This window comes from Rousettus aegyptiacus, unplaced genomic scaffold (assembly GCF_014176215.1).
Source record: "Rousettus aegyptiacus isolate mRouAeg1 unplaced genomic scaffold, mRouAeg1.p scaffold_m13_p_17, whole genome shotgun sequence".
NCBI lineage: Eukaryota > Metazoa > Chordata > Mammalia > Chiroptera > Pteropodidae > Rousettus > Rousettus aegyptiacus.
The window spans coordinates 11,781,834-11,800,641 of NW_023416292.1; the positions used below are offsets into that span (position 1 = coordinate 11,781,834).

Genomic DNA, 18,808 nt, shown 5'->3' on the forward strand with positions numbered 1-18,808 from the left:
AATTGTCTTGTCATTAAAGAATTTTTGCAGAAAGAATCCAATGTAAAGATATAAAATTCATAAACATGAAGGAAGTGATACTAAAGATAGGAATGCAAGGCTCATTCTCGCAAATTATAAATAATGTTGGAAAGCTTATTTTAAAGGAGTTCTTGAATCCTAAAACCAAAAAAAAAGTCATCCAAGATCAGCCTTTAGCCAAAACTAGTCTTACTTTAAAATATGTGTGTGTGAGCACGTGTGCATATATATGTATATGAGCATCTCTATGCATATGAATTAGTGAGTTTGTATGTGTATGTGCACACGTATGTTTTTATTTGTAGGTTAGTGTGTGTCTGTGAGTATACTGAGCATGTCTGTAAATCTGAGTGTGTGTATGTACCTGAGTGTACATGACCATGTGTGCGTATGTGTGAATGTGTTTGTACGTGTTTGCATGTGAGTAGATATGTTAATGTGTTAGTTTGTTTTCCTAAATCAAGTTTAATCTTCAAGTACTGAGAAGCAATCTTCTTGTTTGTGAATTATGCAGAATGTATAACATCTGAATAGAGCCAAAATACTACATGCAATTTTGGGTAGAGGACTGGCAGAATGGAATAAGTCTGAATATTGACTTTATGATACCAAAATGTAACTTTATTTTACAAAGACTACATAATATTCTCAGGAAGCAATCACACTGAAGTGTGAAAATGTTTCATATCATTCAGGGTTTGTGAATGTTTTTAGATAGTTGGGTAAGGACTTTATTTTAACAGAAAACAAGTTTGATTTTATAATCTTCAATGTACAAGTAGCTCAAACCTTAAATATCTATCCTTTTACTAATTACTGTTATAATCATAAATTCTAGTGAAATTAAAGTTATTTCAAAGTCAAATGCATAATATTAAATATTTTCTATCAGTGAGGGAAAACCCCAACTGTTCCACTGATGAAATGTTAAGAAAAAAATTTACAAGACAGAAAATGAGAATGGGAAGCTTCTCAAAACAAGACTAATTCTGCCCTCTTAATATAGTGCCTGCATTAAACCACAACGAATAAAGTTAAATAAAACCAAAACACAGTGGTCATTTTACATAAGTATTCATAATATTACATCAATACAAACCTTCATAATGAGTTACATTTAATTTTCAAACTCTAAAAAATAAAATGCTCTTTCCAAGAAGCAAGACAGTTTATAAAGGTAAATGAAGCAAGAAGTAATGCCAACATACAAGAGAGATACTTAGCAAATACTGCTGAATGTAACTTCTCCTGTTAGACCTCAAAAATAATATATTATGTAAGCCTGAGAAAAGCACTCCCAAGCTAGCAGAGGCAGGACAGTCTACTGGTTTAAGGATGTGGGCTCTAGAGTCAGACTGTTCAAACCCCATTTCGGCCTCTTTTTAGCTGTGAGACCATTTAATCTCTTGGTGCCATTTTCTCATCTATTAAATAATAGAACCACTTTGTAGCATTACTGTACATTTAAATGACTTAATAAATGGAAGCATTTAGAACAGTGATAATGAATATGTGTCAAGGTCTCAAAAAAAGTCACCTATTACTATCGTCACTGTTAAGTCAAGTTTGTGTGTGCTCAGATTCGCTCTACAGTCAGCTCTTCATTTCCTCAGCTAGAGTAACTCTTCTGCAATGAGGAATGTTTTCCCCAGGAACAAAAACGACAGAGTTCTCTTCTGTTACCCCACCTTTTTTTAATGGAAAATGAGCCATGCCACAATCATGAATGAACGTGCCACCAAATGGCAATGAGTAGAGCACGTGTTTCGCTGCACTGGGATCAACTATCGTAACTGGCTCTACAGACACTGGAAGGACGTAGAGCTGACGTGCTGTGCTGCCCACACGATCTTCAGAAGTATCCTCTGCACTCCATGGATGAGGGTTAGATAGATGTGTGAAAGAGACAGAGGGGGAGAGAGAGAGAGAAAAGGGCAGGGTGGGCAGAGTGGAGGGCGGGAATACTAAATATGCTAGAGCAAAATCCTGGTTTCCAAGAATAAATTCACCAAAAGATCAAACGATTAAAATATTTCATTCAGAAAAATGAGAAGTTTTCCTAAAGATGTTTTGAGAAAGATAATATATATATATATTCCTTTTTTGTTCTTTATTAATAATGAAGTGTGAATCAAATTTTATTTGGTAGTTACTTTCTTTCACAGAAAAATTGAGATATCTCCCTAAATGTTATTGCATAACAATGAAAAATTTACTATTTCCAGAGGTAAAATATTTGAACTTTGAACTCTGGCCTCTACACTTGATACTGTGGAATGGCAGGGAGGTGGAAACTGTCATTTGTCCACTTCATAAGCATATTGGGAGGGGGGTTTTTACATAAATGGGGAAAATGGCATAAAAAGCGGTATCTGAAGTTTAAGAAAACAGTAAAACAACTAGAATTGAACTTAATTCTTCCTCCCTCTTTCCAAGCAGGTACCAACTATTCGAAAGGACCTTATTTGCCTCATCCTTTTTCTCTTATTCTTTAAACGCTGGGAAAACATGTACTATTAAGAGATTTGTTTCCTCAATTTCTTTTTACCTCCCTACAACAAATTCTTTTGGAAGATAAACTGACTTGAAAAAAGTGGTTATTGAAAAAAATTAATGGCTCTTTCAGCTTAAATGACCAGATGTTGCCTGAATTCCACAAATATTCATCTTTGCTTCTATAGACTTAAGTTACAACGGTGTTTGTAACAAGACTACTTTATAGTTATAAAAATGTCAAAAAATATATATGTTTGAAGGTGCTTATAAAGGTTAAAATAAGTTTAGAGGGATTTATTTTTCCTTTCCTTTCTTATCTCACCATTTTTACTCCCCAATGTCATTTCTTTCTCTTCTTCTTGGTGTCGCTAGGCTTAGTGGTGGCATTTAATAAAGAGGACAATCTTTCTTGCGTAAAGGGAACTTTGAGTGGGGCAAGAAGTTCACAGAAAATTCTGACAGCCCTCTTCTTACAGGCTGGTACAAATCAGCAATCAGATTCTAGAAACCAAAAAGGGAAATCTAATTCTAAACGTACAGCAAGAGCTGTATTTTCAGGATTATTCAATCTCTCTACTGTATATATCTAAGCCCTCCCTCCCTTTTACCCATCGGCTTTTTATAAAGCATTTTATTTTACATTATTATTAATTGCAAGTATATTGGTTAGACATTTATATAGTTTATGAAACAATCCCCCTGATGACTCTACCTTCCCTCTGGCTCTACACACAGCCATTATGATACTGCTGACTGCATTCCCTATGCCGGGCTCCCATCCCTATGACCATCTATCAATTTTTCAAACTTTCAAATTTCTCCAATTTAAACAAAAACAAAAGAACCACCTCCCTGTTCTCCTTATTCTCCTCCACTGCCATCCTATCTTTCTCTTCCTCTCTACAGACGAATTTGTCAAAATATGTGTCTGTGCTCACCATCTCCCCATCTCCTTCTGAAGTCTCAACTTCAGTCAAATCTGGCTTCGTCCTCCAGCACTTCGCCAAAACAGCTCCGGGTGAAGTCGCGAGTGACCTTCATCACACTCAATCAAATAAGCACTTTTCAGCCTACATCTTGCAAGATCTCTCAACAGCATTTGGCACTACTCCTTCTTTCCCGAAACACTTTCTTTCCTTGGTGACCTTGACATAACACTGTCCTGCTTTTCTTCCTCCTCTTTTATCTCTGAGTCCAGGTCTCTTAGTTGCATGTTCATGCTTCCTTACCCAGCCAGTAAAGATTCCGCAATTCCTAAAGGCCCGTTCCTGAGCCATCGTATCTACACTCTCCCTGCCTGATCTCACCCATGCCAACAACTTCGGTTAAAACCCATGCAACGGTGCCTCACAAATGAACATCTCTAGGCTACATTTTTACTAACATGTCTCTAAGTTACTATGGCTCAATATATTAAAAGAACAACTTATGGTTTTATATCTACCCTCCAATCTGGTTCTCTTCCATTGCCTTCCATCTCACAAAAGTACCTACATGCATCCATCTGCCCAATAAAAAACTTAGGAGTTATCACTATTCATTATCATTATTATCCCTCAGCCTCACTCCTCCATTACCATTACCTAAACGTCACCAAACCCAAAGCATTTTACACATTAAATAGTTCTCGAACATTTCCACTTTTCCCGATCTCCTCAACCATGACCTTAGTCCCAGCTCTATCATTTTTATCTCTTAGGGGACCTGGACTATGAATAGAGTGCCTAACATTTTGTCCATCATTTGCTATAAACTCCTCTGTAATCCATTCCCCACAGGGAACCAAAGTGATTTTTCTGAGACATAAGCCTGATCTCATTACCTACCAATTAAACCTTTCCGTCTACAGCCATGCCACCCTGAATACGCCTGATCTTGTCTGATCTTGGAAGCTAAGCAGGGTCCAGCCTGGTTAGTACTTGGATGGGAGACCGCCTAGGAATACTAGGTGCGGTAGGCTTTAAAAATAATAACAACAATAATATTAAAATAAAAATAAAAAATAGGTTTATAAAAAATCTTTCCAATGGTTTCCTACTACTGCTCTCAGGATGAAGTTAAAATTCCTAAACATGGACCAAAACACTCCTGCACGGTATGGCTTCTACCTATCCCTCCAGCTACCCCTAATTTTCTCCATACCTTTAGTTTCTCTTACTCACTCTGCACTCTTATTCCACGGACTTTCCCTTTGTGTCTTTCCCCTCGACCGTTCTTCCCTCCGCCCTTTCTCTGGCTAACTCCTATTCCTCCATGGCATGTATTTTTGCCGTCACTACTGTGGGGAAGCCTTGCCGGAATCCCCCAACTACGTCATACTCTCGAAGTTGCATTTTACATTTTCGACTGTTTGACTATTTCATCAATTTGTCATTCCACATCTGTTTTTGCTTTTCAACCATCCCAGTGCCAAATGAATGCCTAGCACATGGCGGAAGCAATATTTGTTAAATAAAAAAGTAAACGACCAAACAAGAAACTCAGCACTCAACCATCAGAATAACCTGCAGTTGCTGGAGATCTCAAGGAATGGAAGAAGCAATCCATTCATTTGGGCCATTATTTCTCTAGGATATTTATGCTTCTTGGCACACGACTGGCTTTTTTCCGTTTCAGTGCTCGTCACCAACACGAAGCCTTCTGAATGACAGTAGTGCCCCCATCCACCGTTTTGCTTTCCATGGTTTCAGTTACCCGTGGCTAACCACCATGCTAAAACCTTAAATAAAAATTTCCCCCAAAAAACAATTCATAGGTTTTAAATTGTGTGCCATTCTGAGTAGCATGATAAACTCTCATACCACCCCACTCTGTCCCTCACTGGGGACGTGAATCGTCCAGCATTTCCATGTTGTATATGCTACCTGCCCACCTACCTACCTACCCATCCACGCTCTCGATATCACAGTGCTTGTGTTCAAATCACCCTTATTTTACTTAATAATGGCCCCAAAGTGCAAGAATCGTGATGCTGGCAATGTGAATATGCCAAAGAGAAGCCATCAAGTGCTTCCTTTAGGTGAAAAGTTAAAAGTTCTCAATTTAATAATGAAAGAAAAAAAATCATATGCTGAGGTGGTCAAGATCTATGATAAGAATTAATTTTTATCTGTGAAATCGCCTGATTTATAAATTAAACTTTACTATGGGTACGTATAGGAAAAATCATAGTATTTTTAGGGTTCAGTAACATACGTGGTTTCAGGCAGCCACCGGGGATCTTGGAACATGTCTCCCACAGATAAGGGGAGAATGACTATACTGACCAAACACTAACCAGGCAAGACGTTCATAGTAATAGTATATAACTTTCATTCAGGTAGGAGTTGTTCTACTCAATTCAATTGAATACAGTATCTTCTGGGTACCTGGTGTTAAACCATGTGACATATGCTACCGTGCTTATTTGTTTTGATGCAACTGTTGTTTTGTTTTATTTTTAAATGTGTCCAAAGCAGCTCATCTTTTGCTTTGTGTAATGTAGTTTATTTTTTCAGCTGCCATATAAATCTATATTAAAAAAAAAAAAACAAAAAAACTTTATCCTCCACAAAAATAAAACAGAAGAGATGTTACCAGATATTTGTGTCTCATAGATGGCCTAATATATTTTAAATAGTAGGCACTTATTTTCTCTTTAACATAAAACAATTCATAAGTAGTAAAACAACTTATAAATTGAATGTGGTTAATTCAAATACTTTGATGCATGAAAAGTTTTACTGAAAGATCTAATTTATTTACAAAACAATATAAACATAAAAAAAGTTGTAATTATTCCATTTATAATAAAATTTCCTACAACTGAGTATTTGCTGTGTATTAGGTGCTTATTATTAATTTTTAAAACAACCTGTTTATAACATAACATAATATAATATAAATATATACTTACAGAGGAGGAAATTGAACGTTGTAACTGTTAAAGACTAAACAGATGACTGAATGATTTCTAACACGTAGTTAAAAATAAGGTGATGTATCGATAGCAGGTACCACTATGACATTCATTTAGGGAATTAACAGCTATCCGGTGAGTGCCCATTCTGTGCTAGACCTTGAAATACAACAGAAAACAAGATACATGGTCCTTGACCCTCACTGAAGCTATCCGGTGTGTCTTTTAAAACCCGCAAGAGGAAGAAATCAGTGTTGCAAGTTAAAAGGGAAACTTTAAGACCCTGGCTCTTTAAATAGCTGTTTTCTAAGATTAAAGGGGTGAGAAAATTCTTATTTTTCATACACTGAACATGCTCCTCTTCGTGACCTATCAATGTCAACAGAGATCACATCTTTTTCTGAGAACGTTAAGCAATGAAAAGATATCTCCACACTGAAGACATTCCTACAAAGGAACTAAGAAGTAGAATTTGGCACCCAGATGCTCATCATGATTTCTTGAGCCGCGTCTTTGGCACGAGGGCACCAAATTTACTATGTAACTACAAGGTCATTTCAACAGTCAGAAACTGATGATTTGTAACACAACCAAGTTACGATGCAGCTCCTTGGGAAAAAAGGTTTCTCTTGGGAAAAGATGTTGAAATGACTATTTTTTTAGGATTCAGTGACTATATGAAGTAACAAGATAAAAATGTATATTTCTTGGACAGCAAAGAAACTGAAATATTTGCGTTGGCAACAGAAATTTATAAGTCAGTCAAAGGCGCTATAGTTTCTGTCAGCTAGTGGCCAAGTACTATGGGAAAGAAATTTCACAAGCTCAACTACGACCACTCCTACCTTTAAAACCCTACTGCTATTTAATACTCAGTTGTGCGACCCTTTGGTGGAGTCCAATGTGGCGTACGCACATTAAGGTAGACTTACTTCTTTCTAACACATTGTTCCTTCAACTGAAAGCCAAGACTTCTGGCTGCTTTCAGAAAATAGACAGTGGATCTTAATGGGGATTGGAAACAATCTCGGAACTGATATTAATATTCCAAAAGTTAAGGTTCTAATCTAAGAATTCCTACTCTAAACATAACGGCACACTTTCATTTTCCTTACGAAGGTCATGTTTTGGCAATATTATTACAATGCGTTTTTAAAAATTAATGTTCTGCATACATTCAATGAGACATAGCTAAATACATAATGTGAGCCTGGAAATGTGGCTGCACTACAGACATGTTAAACACCTCTGCTATTTCAACAAGGTTTTTAAACAGTTGCTCTTTTTAGAGGAAGAAAACAGAAATGGCAAGAGAATCTATCAAATAAAGACAAACCCTGGATAACTGAGGCAAATCATAACACTTCCCAAAGCTGTCTGCTTATCAAGGGGTTTTACAGAAATCAAATCACAGCCATGACAGTGGTAAACTACTGCCGTTAGAGTCAGAAATGACTAGCATTTGGAATGCAGTGGGCATCATCCAAATACAGCTAATGGCTCGACCTTCTGATAGTTCTTACCAAAAATTTAACTCACTGGCACTGAACATTTTTCAGGTCTGCGTATGGTGCATCCACACAAGACACTCCCATCAGACGAGTCTTTCATCGCACAGTGGTTCTCAGCCAAGGGGAGGGAAAGGAAACGCAACCTTTAACCTCAGGGGAATACATAAGAATCTTCTTAGAGGCACATATTATCTGAAAACATAATTCTCTAAAACCTGTATGATTCTTAAAATGCATTCTCATTCCATTTTTAAAACTTGAATATTTGATATCAATCTTTCTTTGACATTAATCAGCATTTAAAATGTTAGTTAAAATATTCAGTTTAGTTAAGATATAATGGTCTAATTCTTAATGATTAAGATGCTTTTCTTTTTGGTACCTGTAACAGATAAAATAATGGACCCCCAGCCCCATCAAGATGTCCATATCCTAATCCCCAGAACCTGAAACTATGGAACCTTACATAGTGAAGGGGACTTTGCAAATATGATTAAAAACCGAGGAACTGAAAACTTTGTTATAAAGAATGTATTAATAACTAATAACAATTATAAAATTGTTATAAAATAATAGATTGATCACCCGTTTTTTAAATCCCTTCATTTTAATAATTACAGTATAGTTTGCTGTAGTGTGAGGGGTGATCACGGACCTGCCACTGATTACTAAAGTGATATCACTGACCCTGAACCATGAGCTATAAATACGAGGTGTAGTCACAGGGAGGATTATGACATAACAACGGGCTAACTGGAAAATTCCCAGTGAAGACCATTCTCAGTCATGTCTATGTCTTAGCAGGTAACAATACCTTTCAGGGATTTATTCATAAAAAATCGCATATCATAAATACCATGCCTTACTCCATAAAATTAAAACAAAAGCACAAGGAAGATGCTGGACCTGGATGGGTCAAGTTTATATTTTGACGCTGTGTCCTTTAGGAACCAAGACATTTAAATACCAAATATATGATTAATTCAAATAGCTTCTCTCTTACGCATGCTGGGGAAATTATTTTCTACACAAAAAGATTGTAGTACTAAGCCACCAATGAAAACTAGTAGGACACTGAATGGTTTTCCTTGTGGTCAAGAATGATTTATTTATGTCAGTCCAGCGAAACTTTATCTCTATACTCGCTTACCACGAGACGGTGGCTGGGAATACCGTCTGTGGCTACAGAATGGATGAATGCTATGTGGTCCACGCAGGTACAGATAACTGCTCTCATTAGCATGGTGATGGCCCCTTACCAAGAGAGCTAACCAACCTTAAGATCATACCCGCTTCAGAGTTATCCTTCTAAAATGACTTCTACACTTCTGTTGCATGGCTTTTGAGTCTTTATTGTGGCTATTTTTTCATCTCTGTTTACTCATCTCTATACACTCGCCGCCTGGAACATAGTAGGCATTTGATAACTTTTTTTTTCATTTTATAAATTCTCATTCGATTAGTTAATCCATATACCTTTCAATCTCATCTTGGAAAATACATGGGTGGGGCATACCCTAGAGCAAAAGACAACAACCTCACCTCAGGATTTACACAGGGTTGCTTAAGCTACGTAGGAGTGTCCTGCCCATTTATGATGTGTTAAAAATGACATTAATTTGAATATATATGAACCAGTCATAGCTATTTAGTCCTGAGTGCTTCTGTTTTTTTTCTTCTACGAAGATATAAATATACTTTTAGGTAGTTAATGGTTCAAAAATTACTGAATAAAATTAGTTAAAAAAAAAAAAAGCATTAAGAAAAAAAAGAATTCATCTGGTTTTAAGCATTAACTAAATCTTCAGTCTCCAAACAAGGTTTCCTTAAATGGTTAACTGTAATGCCCCAAGGCAAAGATCTCTTTTCTAGCTTCTTGACTGCAGAATGAGAAAACTACAAAAGACCCTTGGCCAATGATTTGGTTTATTAGCTACAGAACCATTTTTATGGACAAAATTAGAACCCCACTAGGAAAGCAAATCGGTATCCTGTCTCTTGAACCACATAAAAGCTTAAATAGCACCAATAAAGTGATGATTTAAAGCCAGGGAAATACCAGCAGATGTGCCTATGCCCGCTGAATCACATCTAACATTTTCCTATAGGCTAAGAGAAAAAACGCTTCTATACAAACCGGCTGCCAACTATTATGAGCCCGAATAAAGTAAATGGATGGAGAATTGAAGACATGCTTATAAGAGTAAGTGGAGTAAACTTTTGATAATATAATCCGGTAACTAGAAAAAGCTGAGTTTTAGAACAAGGGCTTATTTTTAAAATATCCTCGATGATAAAGAAAAGAGGCTCGGAGACTATGAAAAATGAAATTCTCAAAATCCATTTAAATCTCTGCGTTAAAGAGGCCCAGCTCACTGCTTTTTAAAAATTTACTTTGGTTTCGAGGCACCGCAACTCTTCCTCTTTTTCCAATTCTAATCTTTTAAAATCTTTCTGAACAATCGCAATCTCTCACGTTTCTGGGGGAGTTTACCCTTTTTTCAGTCTTTCTCTGGGGTTTCTGAAAATTCCTTGAATGACAAACTACGCTCAGATGGGAGCGTGTGCCGCTTCAGAGTCTCTTTGTTCACTCCTGCTCTCTGTCAGGACAGAGCGGTGAAAGTTCCCTCCACGCGTCAGGTTTTTAACATAACCACCTCTCTCTACCATGTTCACAACCACTCAACATAGCTCTTTCTTCTTTTCTGCCAAATTTTTTTTATGAATCTTACCATACTTCCCTTCCTTTTTGTTTTAGTCACATAACAGCGAAACTTTTTTTTTTCCTACCTCTTACTCTCCTCTTTTTTCACCCATTCCCCCCACCCCTCCCTTCTGGTGACCATCAGTTTGCGTAACAGCAAATATTTATGGAGGTCAGTATGTGCCAGACACTATAACAGACATGAACAAAACAGAGTCTCTTCCTTGAGCTACTGAAAGAGATAGACGTGAAAATGGACTGTGACTCCACTATGATAAACACTCTGCAGGTGGTAAGGCAGCCTCCATATCAAGGAGTTTAGGTTTTCGTGAAAGCCAAAGATGAGTAGGAGTTCTCAAGTATGACATTTCCACATCAATAAAGATAGAGGTTTGGAAGTAAAGGGAAAATATATTTGGAAAAGTATGAATAGGATAATATGGGAGCTGCACATCTTGTCATAGAAATAAATAAATGATGCTGGACCTTACATACCACACGAGTCTCTCAAAAGAAATAAATGAGAAAAGTCTTACAGGCAATGCTAAGGACTCTCGGAGGGAAAGTTAACCATAACTCCCCATTTCCACTCAACACAGCAGTATCACCTCTGTAGAGGACATCTGAGAATGTGTGGGGCATTTTTTGGTTGTCATGATGGCTGAGGGGCAAAAATGCAACCAACAATTAGTGCCTGGAGGTTAGGAACACCAAACTCTTGCAATGTGAGGGAGGTTCCCCCCACAAGGAAGAACCGTCCCGCCTCAAACGCCAGTGTCCTGGGACATCAAACGCCCTTCCTCTCCGCTCCTCCTTCAGCAGTTCCTGCCCCGGAGCGGATAAGTGAGGAGCCCACGTCCCGCCAAGTCTATCATTTCATGAAGCTCGGCTCCTTGCATGAGTCAGGACGAAGCCGTGGTAGGCCAACACCAAGCATAAAGACAGCGCTTTACGAAGGACCGAGTGGCCAGTAGCATCACAGTCTATAAAAAAGGGAAAGAGGATGACGCTGACCAAATCACTGTTTGCTCCGGCAACACGCATGCTGTTGGCGACCGCTGGAGAATAGTAGCTGTATTACAAGGAATACAGGAAGAGGTGATTAGAAAGTGGAAATTTCAGGTAGCTTTAAAATGTGCTTCCAATAAATCTGAAAATGAGTATTAAAGAAGCATGATAGAGAAGTAGCAGCTCGAAGAAGTTTTTAGGTTGCAGCAGCAAGATTTGTTCTTACTGTTTTTGTTTTGATCAGGAGACTATCTGGGGCCCGTGTGTGTGTGTGTGTGTGTGTGTGTGTGTGTGTGTGCGCGCGCACGCACATTTCATGAATGATAGGAGAAACTGTTTGCGAGCGCCAGTTAAAACTGCTTGAAGAACATTGTCTTGGAGCAAGGAAACCATAAGAGAGATTTTTCCAGCAAGGAGAGATCTGACAAATATTCAAGTACTCAAGATCTTTCGAATAGAAAGACTCAGGCAGATTCCACAGAGGTCGAGTGTGGGGACAGAGTTAAGGACTGCAGGGGTTAGTGGTTAACTCACATTATCTCTGACCCTGGAACAGAGAAACTTTGCCTGAGTCCTCAGGCAAAGGAACTGAGAGAGAGCTAATAAAATTGCCTCTGACAGTAGCCACAGCAGAGTCACTGAAATTATTGAAAGATCATCACAAGATACATCTAGAGAAATCGAAAGGCCACAATCGCAGAAGTGGTCTCCACGCAGAAACGTGGTAAATAGCTGTGTCCTATGGCATTCTTCAGATTGTTGCCATAATCTGTGGCCTAATTTAAGTAAAATTTGCAGTGATATTTCTGTTGCACAAAATCACAAAGAAATCAATGTATATGACATGCTTTGTAATTAACATAATCAAGCATTCTTTCTTAATGAGAAGATGGTGATTTCAAAATGTTACCTGAGTCATACTGATATTTAGAGACCAGGTCCTGCTAAACCTCCCCAGAGATATTTGCCCGCATCTCTGTGATGACTAGTGAGTGCCCCACAAGCCACCTCAAACTTAAAAAGACCCAAACAACTCACTATTTTCTCACACACCTTTGTTTCTTCTCTTAACAGAAAACCCATTCATCCCCCTGCCAAAGTTACAAACATAAATGTGTCTCAAGTTGCATTAATATCCAATAAGGTACCACTGTTTTATTACTTTATAGATATATCAGTGTAAAAAGGTTGTGACAAATACTATATGTGAATTTTAATTTTATTAAAAAAAAACTTGACAAATCTTTGGGAATCGCTAATAAAAATAAATTTCGTTAAAGTGTTTTTATTTCTCTATCTCAAAATGGCTATGAAGCTCTATTTCATAATTCATCAGAAACTCTTGGGTTAACCAGTTTGAATTTGTTGCCTTATTACATAGATATTAAAAGGCAAATAAAAATAATCAAATCCCTATGATTTTTTTCAAAGTAAGTAAGTATGGCACATTTTTACTGAATAAATTACTTGAACTATTTTTTTTCTGAATGTAATTTTTTTAAATCGCTATTTAAAAAATTACATTTGAAGGCAACATTATTTCCTCACAAAATGAAACAAAAGCTCTCTTCTTCTGAGAGGAGACTTGGGCATGCCGACGTACAGCTCGAGAGAGCTCAGGAAATGTTTTAGTGATATTCCATCATCCCCTGGGACACCTAACTTCAGCTCATGAAAATACCAGTGTAAGGGATGAAAATTACAATGGTTTCCTGCAAAAGCCTCTCTAGGTTACAGGGCTAATTTAAACAATATGGCAAAACTCTAACCGAACCTCTAGCATAGGCTAAACTGTCTGTTATTTAAAAGCTGATTTGTGTATCAACAGTGAATCTTTTCTATTTCAAGTTCCACGTGTTTTACACGTTCCACAAAAAAAATGAAAAGAAAATATCGCATGTTCTAATGAAATATTAATTTTCACTCTCTCCTGTTTTAGTGTTTTGTTTTGTTTTGTTTGAGAAAGAGTGAAGGGCGGGAAAGGCTGGACACCATGCCTTACAGATGTGTGTACAGATGTGTTAAGTGTTATGATGGCACTTTGATAAATGCAGAGATGAAGCTATGTCCTCTTCCTGTTGTGTTGGCATTAGAGAAATGTCAAAACTGTACTAATCCTTGATGCCTTTCAAAAAAAAAATCACAATAGAAGACAATATCATGTATTTCTAACTCACCAAACTGTCAGCCTAAAATTAATTTAATTCACTGGGTTTGGCCTGTAAAAGAGAGTAAGCTGAAGTGACGGTTAACACAGCTACACTTTCTGCTTTGGATACCAGTCTTTGGGAGTGAGTGAGTGTATATTAATCCAAATACACACTCTGAATCCAAACACTTGGGCCTGAATTCCAGCTACCACTTATCTGCTGTTTGGTCTTCGATAACTTACCTCACCTCTTAGAGCTTTACGTTATCTGCAATACTGTATTAACAAACTAACTAACAAATATTGCCTCATAGGATTAAAAGGGAAAATGCATGTAAGCGCAATGCACGTTAGTTTCCTTCCTTTTCTCCTCTGTATTGATCCTTCTACTCTGAGGTACACAGATAAAACATGCTCTAGCATTTTACTAGTTGAGGATTTCAGTCACAGAGAAAGTAAGGACTTGCTGAGGAGACTGAAAAACAGCAATGGAAATGTTCAGAATTTTTACGGTTTTCTGTCTTCTTTGTTCCCACATTGGCGCCTCCCTCCCCAACACACTTTCGTGTGAGCGCTCAGAAAACACGACAATTGATTCTGCGATGTTAGTACATCGTACACTTCGGTCAAGTGGCATTCCTGGACATGGGTGTGCTTCTGCCAGTCTTTCCGGACTTCAACTCCACGTGGCACAGGACTGCCAATTCCCACTCCCTCTGCCCACAGGAAGAGACCAAAAGCCAAGCTGGAATTAAAAGCAGCTTCTGAGAGGGGCATTCTCTGCCACCTTCAGGCCCAGTCTTAACCTGTTCTTCTCATATCTGATTGAGGGGTACCCCAATGGTATTTCTATTTGTCGTTTAGGCCAATTTTTCATCCAGAAAATTTACATATAATTCTCCAATGCCCTTTTCTCTCTCCTAATCTACCATATGCACAAGCACACATTCTCTTCATAGGTTCAAATACAAGGGAACATATTTTAAGTTGTGAAATTACATTGAAATAGATGAAGAGGAAGAGAAGACGCCGAAAAACAAAGTCATCTCACATTGCCAGAGGCAAGTCAAAAAAGCACGTCCCTTCATCCCACAATTAACTTTTAACAAACAAGCCTGGAGGGAAACAGGCTCCCCATGCAATGCTGGCAAATGCAGCCCTGGGGTGACACATAGTATAGAATATGATGATGTTAACCACAGATCGGAAATTAGACCATCATTACAGCCCTAAACTAGAGACTGGGAAAAAAATGCAATAGTTTTAATTTGGCTCTGCCATATTCGATTTATGTAAAAGCTTCGTGTTGGCTTGGTATCTGGAACTGTGTCCTTCTTCAAATAGTTTTAACATTAATAATTTGCAGATTGAAATCTGCGGTTCAATACATTTTTAAGAGGGTATTTACAGCGAGCGAAAGTTTACACAATGATACATTGCGACTGCTGGAACCAAACTGAGCCATAGAACAGATTTCCAAGGAAGTCAAAGAAAGCCAAGATGCAAGAGAACCCCAGATGAGGCAGAGGGAGCCAAGACGCCATTTTTAATACGAAGCCCAGCCTCCTCTTGCCTATGCGCATTTTTATCCTAAATGAAATTAGGACTGTTTCTTAGTGGCCAAAGAGTGATCCCCCTACAAAGAAATAAATGGCAGAAGAGATGGGTAATCGATGCTAATGGGGGAGAAATTGAGCTACATACAGAGTAATGGGCACGGCCGAGAGAACATGCAAGAAAACGTGATGTATAAATGCGAGTTCAAAACTCTGTTTTCTGCATTTCCATGAAAAACCTCATGTGAAAAAAAAAAAAATTTCTGGGCCTTCAATTTGGAAACTAAAAGAGGCCTCCTTGGAGCCAGATAAATAACAACATCATCGTAATGTTATAAAATCACAATGCATTCTTTTCTCAAATATCTCAAAATGTTTTCCAGATAGCTTTGTGTTCATCTGCATGGAATTCCCTGAAATACACGTGCAGCATTTTACTGATTGAGGATTTCAATCACAGAAGAAAGACAGCTGGAGCGGAGACAGGATTAGGCACCAGGTCGCCCGATTTATATAGCGACCTCTACCCAGTAGGCGGTGCTGTTTTAAACTCAGGTATGTTCACAGCAGAATTGCTTAAAATTCTGCAAGTGAGAATGATCCCTAAGAGTTTAAAACAACATACTAGAGAAGGTGAATCTTTCTCAAAATTATCCTAGGATTTGTTCATGTTAATGAAGTGTTTTATTTTGAAAGACAAAGAGTCTGCTATCAGCCACAAACAGGATAGTATTATATTTGTCATGCTACAGAAAAAATAATTGTCCCGATTTGGCCTTCAAACATTGAATTATTGGACTTCTGAGGCAAGATGGCAGAATAAAGTCAGTTTTGGTTTTAAAATTTATCATCTGCTTTCAAAAATATATGTAATATATGAAAAGGGAGATGGACTCTAAATTAGTTAAGTAATTTTCAAATTTTCTCTGCTATAAATTGGACTTCCAAGGAAAATTAGCATTTGGAAGCCAGATCATACAATCTTCCTTCCTACAAATCTAACAAATGAAAAAAAAAAAAAAAACTGACCAAAAAATATATCATAGCAATCAGATGAAGAGGAACAATCTTAATGTCACTTTTTAAAGAAATGTGTCCAGAGGAAAGAGACAGTGAAGATTCTAGAAAGTGGCTCAGTCACCCCAAACTACATCTTGCATACACCAGAGCAGTAAGGAAGAGAGGTGAATGGATATTCCCATGTTTTCCACTACTATCCCCAGTTATTTCTTTTTAAAAACCATCCTGAACAAAATATACCAATTCTATGACCCAGTAATTGTATTTTCATATATTTATTCAAGAGATATGAAAATATATGTCCACAAAAGGACTTGTACAAGAATAATCATAATGGCCAAAACCAGGAGCAACTCAAAAGTCCATCAAAAGAATGGTTAAACAAATTGTGGTATATTCATATATAACTGAATATTAATTAATGATGAAAGGAACTGATATATGCAAAACATTAAATTGAGTGAAAGAAGTCAAACACAAATGAGTACAAACTCTATGGTTCTACTTATTTGCAAAACTAATCCATGATGACAGTAATTAGAAAAATGGTCCCCTATACAGTGGGGGTAATGGCAGAGAACATGGAAGTGTTCTCCATCTTGACTTCACTATGGGTGACATGGTACACACATCTGTCAAACTCATCAAATCATACATTTAAGATCTGTACATTTACTGCGTATAATACTATGATTAATTTTTTAATCTAAAATAAAGGAATAAAAGATGCAGCTGAGGGGATTAGTGGACAGCCCAAGAAAAAGATTTGGAACCACCCCCCCCCCCCGCCACACACACACACAAATATGGCTTCCCCAGCATCACAGTGTGCCGCAGGTTCAGAAATTTCCACTGAGTGTCCAGCTTATTTTCTTGCCTAGAAAGAAAGCTGGGATGAGAAAACAGAACTATTCAAACCAACCCACTAAATGTCCAGCTATAATGAGAGTTTTGGCACGAGGAAAACAAAGGGGAAAATAAAACAGCTCTCTGAGGGAATGCGAGATGCTTCAGAGATGAGCTCACAGAGGGTCCCGATGGAAGTTCCCCCACCTCTGTGAACCAATAGGCTGTGGCCAAGACCTAGAGTGGCCCCTCATAAACCGAAAGGAGTAAGAGGTGCTGGAACAAATCAGAGCCAGTGAACACCTAGGGCCAATTACACTTGAAAGCAGTGAAGGTTTTGGGAGGTTCACCTTCAATATGGGGAAAAGTCTGAAATCCACAGGAATAAGAAAGTGTCCCAAGTAGGCAGAGGAAACTTGAGTCCATGTGTTCTCAATAACCTTTAGGCAAACAGACATTAGCCCACCAATCACCGTAGCCAGCACAAGTCCCTTTCAAGTTCTACTCTTCTCCATCCTAAAGCTGCCCAAAGGAAAGCCCACTGCAGACCCAGTATGTCCAGTGGTAGAAGAGCGGTTAAGGGCATGACAGGTAGGCCTCAATCAGGTAAAAGCAAGAGAATTCACCAAGACTGCATCACAATCAATTACTGGGTGGTAGAATGGTCTGCATCTAAATGAATAAGATGCAAAGAAATAGCATGGTGCACCAGCATTGTGTAAACTGGGATCCCGATAATCCCACTTTAACGAGTCAAACATCTGAAATTGCAGAATCTTTCGTACCCCACTGTAAGGTTATGGAGAGTGATTTATTGAATGCAGCCAGTAAATGCCTCACAGAGATATGAGCAGATGAAGTTCTCTGTACCGAGGCCTTTGAACAGAGGCAGAGGGAGGCACGAAACCTACATCTACTCTCGTCTTCACCCCCACACTCCTGTGTCCTTATCTATCACACAACTAACCACGGGAAAGAGCAGGAGCAGAGAATGGGAAAAGGCGCTGGAACTTACAGCAGCTCCCGAGTACTGAAAATTGTGTAAAACAAGTCTGTAAGTATTTTCCTGTATTTACCTACTGACTTCACGTTTACACTTGAACAGGAAGTGGAGAGAGTAAGACAATCCGCATGACTGCCCTCCCCTGTGCTCAATTTTTAATTGCCTGTGAGCAAACCCAATGCAGACCCTATTCTTTACCATAAGCAATAATACGACAAAGTGGAGTGCACCAAATGAAAGCGGCAATTATTGAAATAAAATCTGCAGCAATTATTGAAATAAAATACTTACTGAAAAGCAAGTATTCTGCCAGGAATGAGATAAAAGAAAAGCAAGCATCCTGAACAGGCAGCCAGCATACGTGCTATTCATATTATGCTTTTTAATGTAATTAGGCTTTCTATTATCCTAGAATAAATGAAGCATCCGTAGATGTTAAAAGCTTATATGTTTTTCCCATTCTCATAATAATCCTATTTATTTTACCAAGCTTTGAAAACAAATAACCCCCAGCAGAAACTTAATGAAGTGAGTTGAGCTTCGTCCTTGGGAAGATGTTTTAATTTCAGAAAAAGAAAGTCACGGAATGTAATTGC

General features: G+C 38.0%; 1 protein-coding gene and 1 pseudogene across 5 annotated transcripts in view; one reads left to right on the forward strand and one right to left on the reverse strand.

Moving 5' to 3' along the window:
* The window catches only part of HMCN1 (hemicentin 1), a 482,162-nt gene that overhangs the window by 305,558 nt on the left and 157,796 nt on the right, over window positions 1–18,808 (reverse strand). The gene's annotated exons all lie outside the window — the stretch shown is intronic.
* LOC118613072 lies at window positions 4,359–4,477 on the forward strand (annotated as a pseudogene).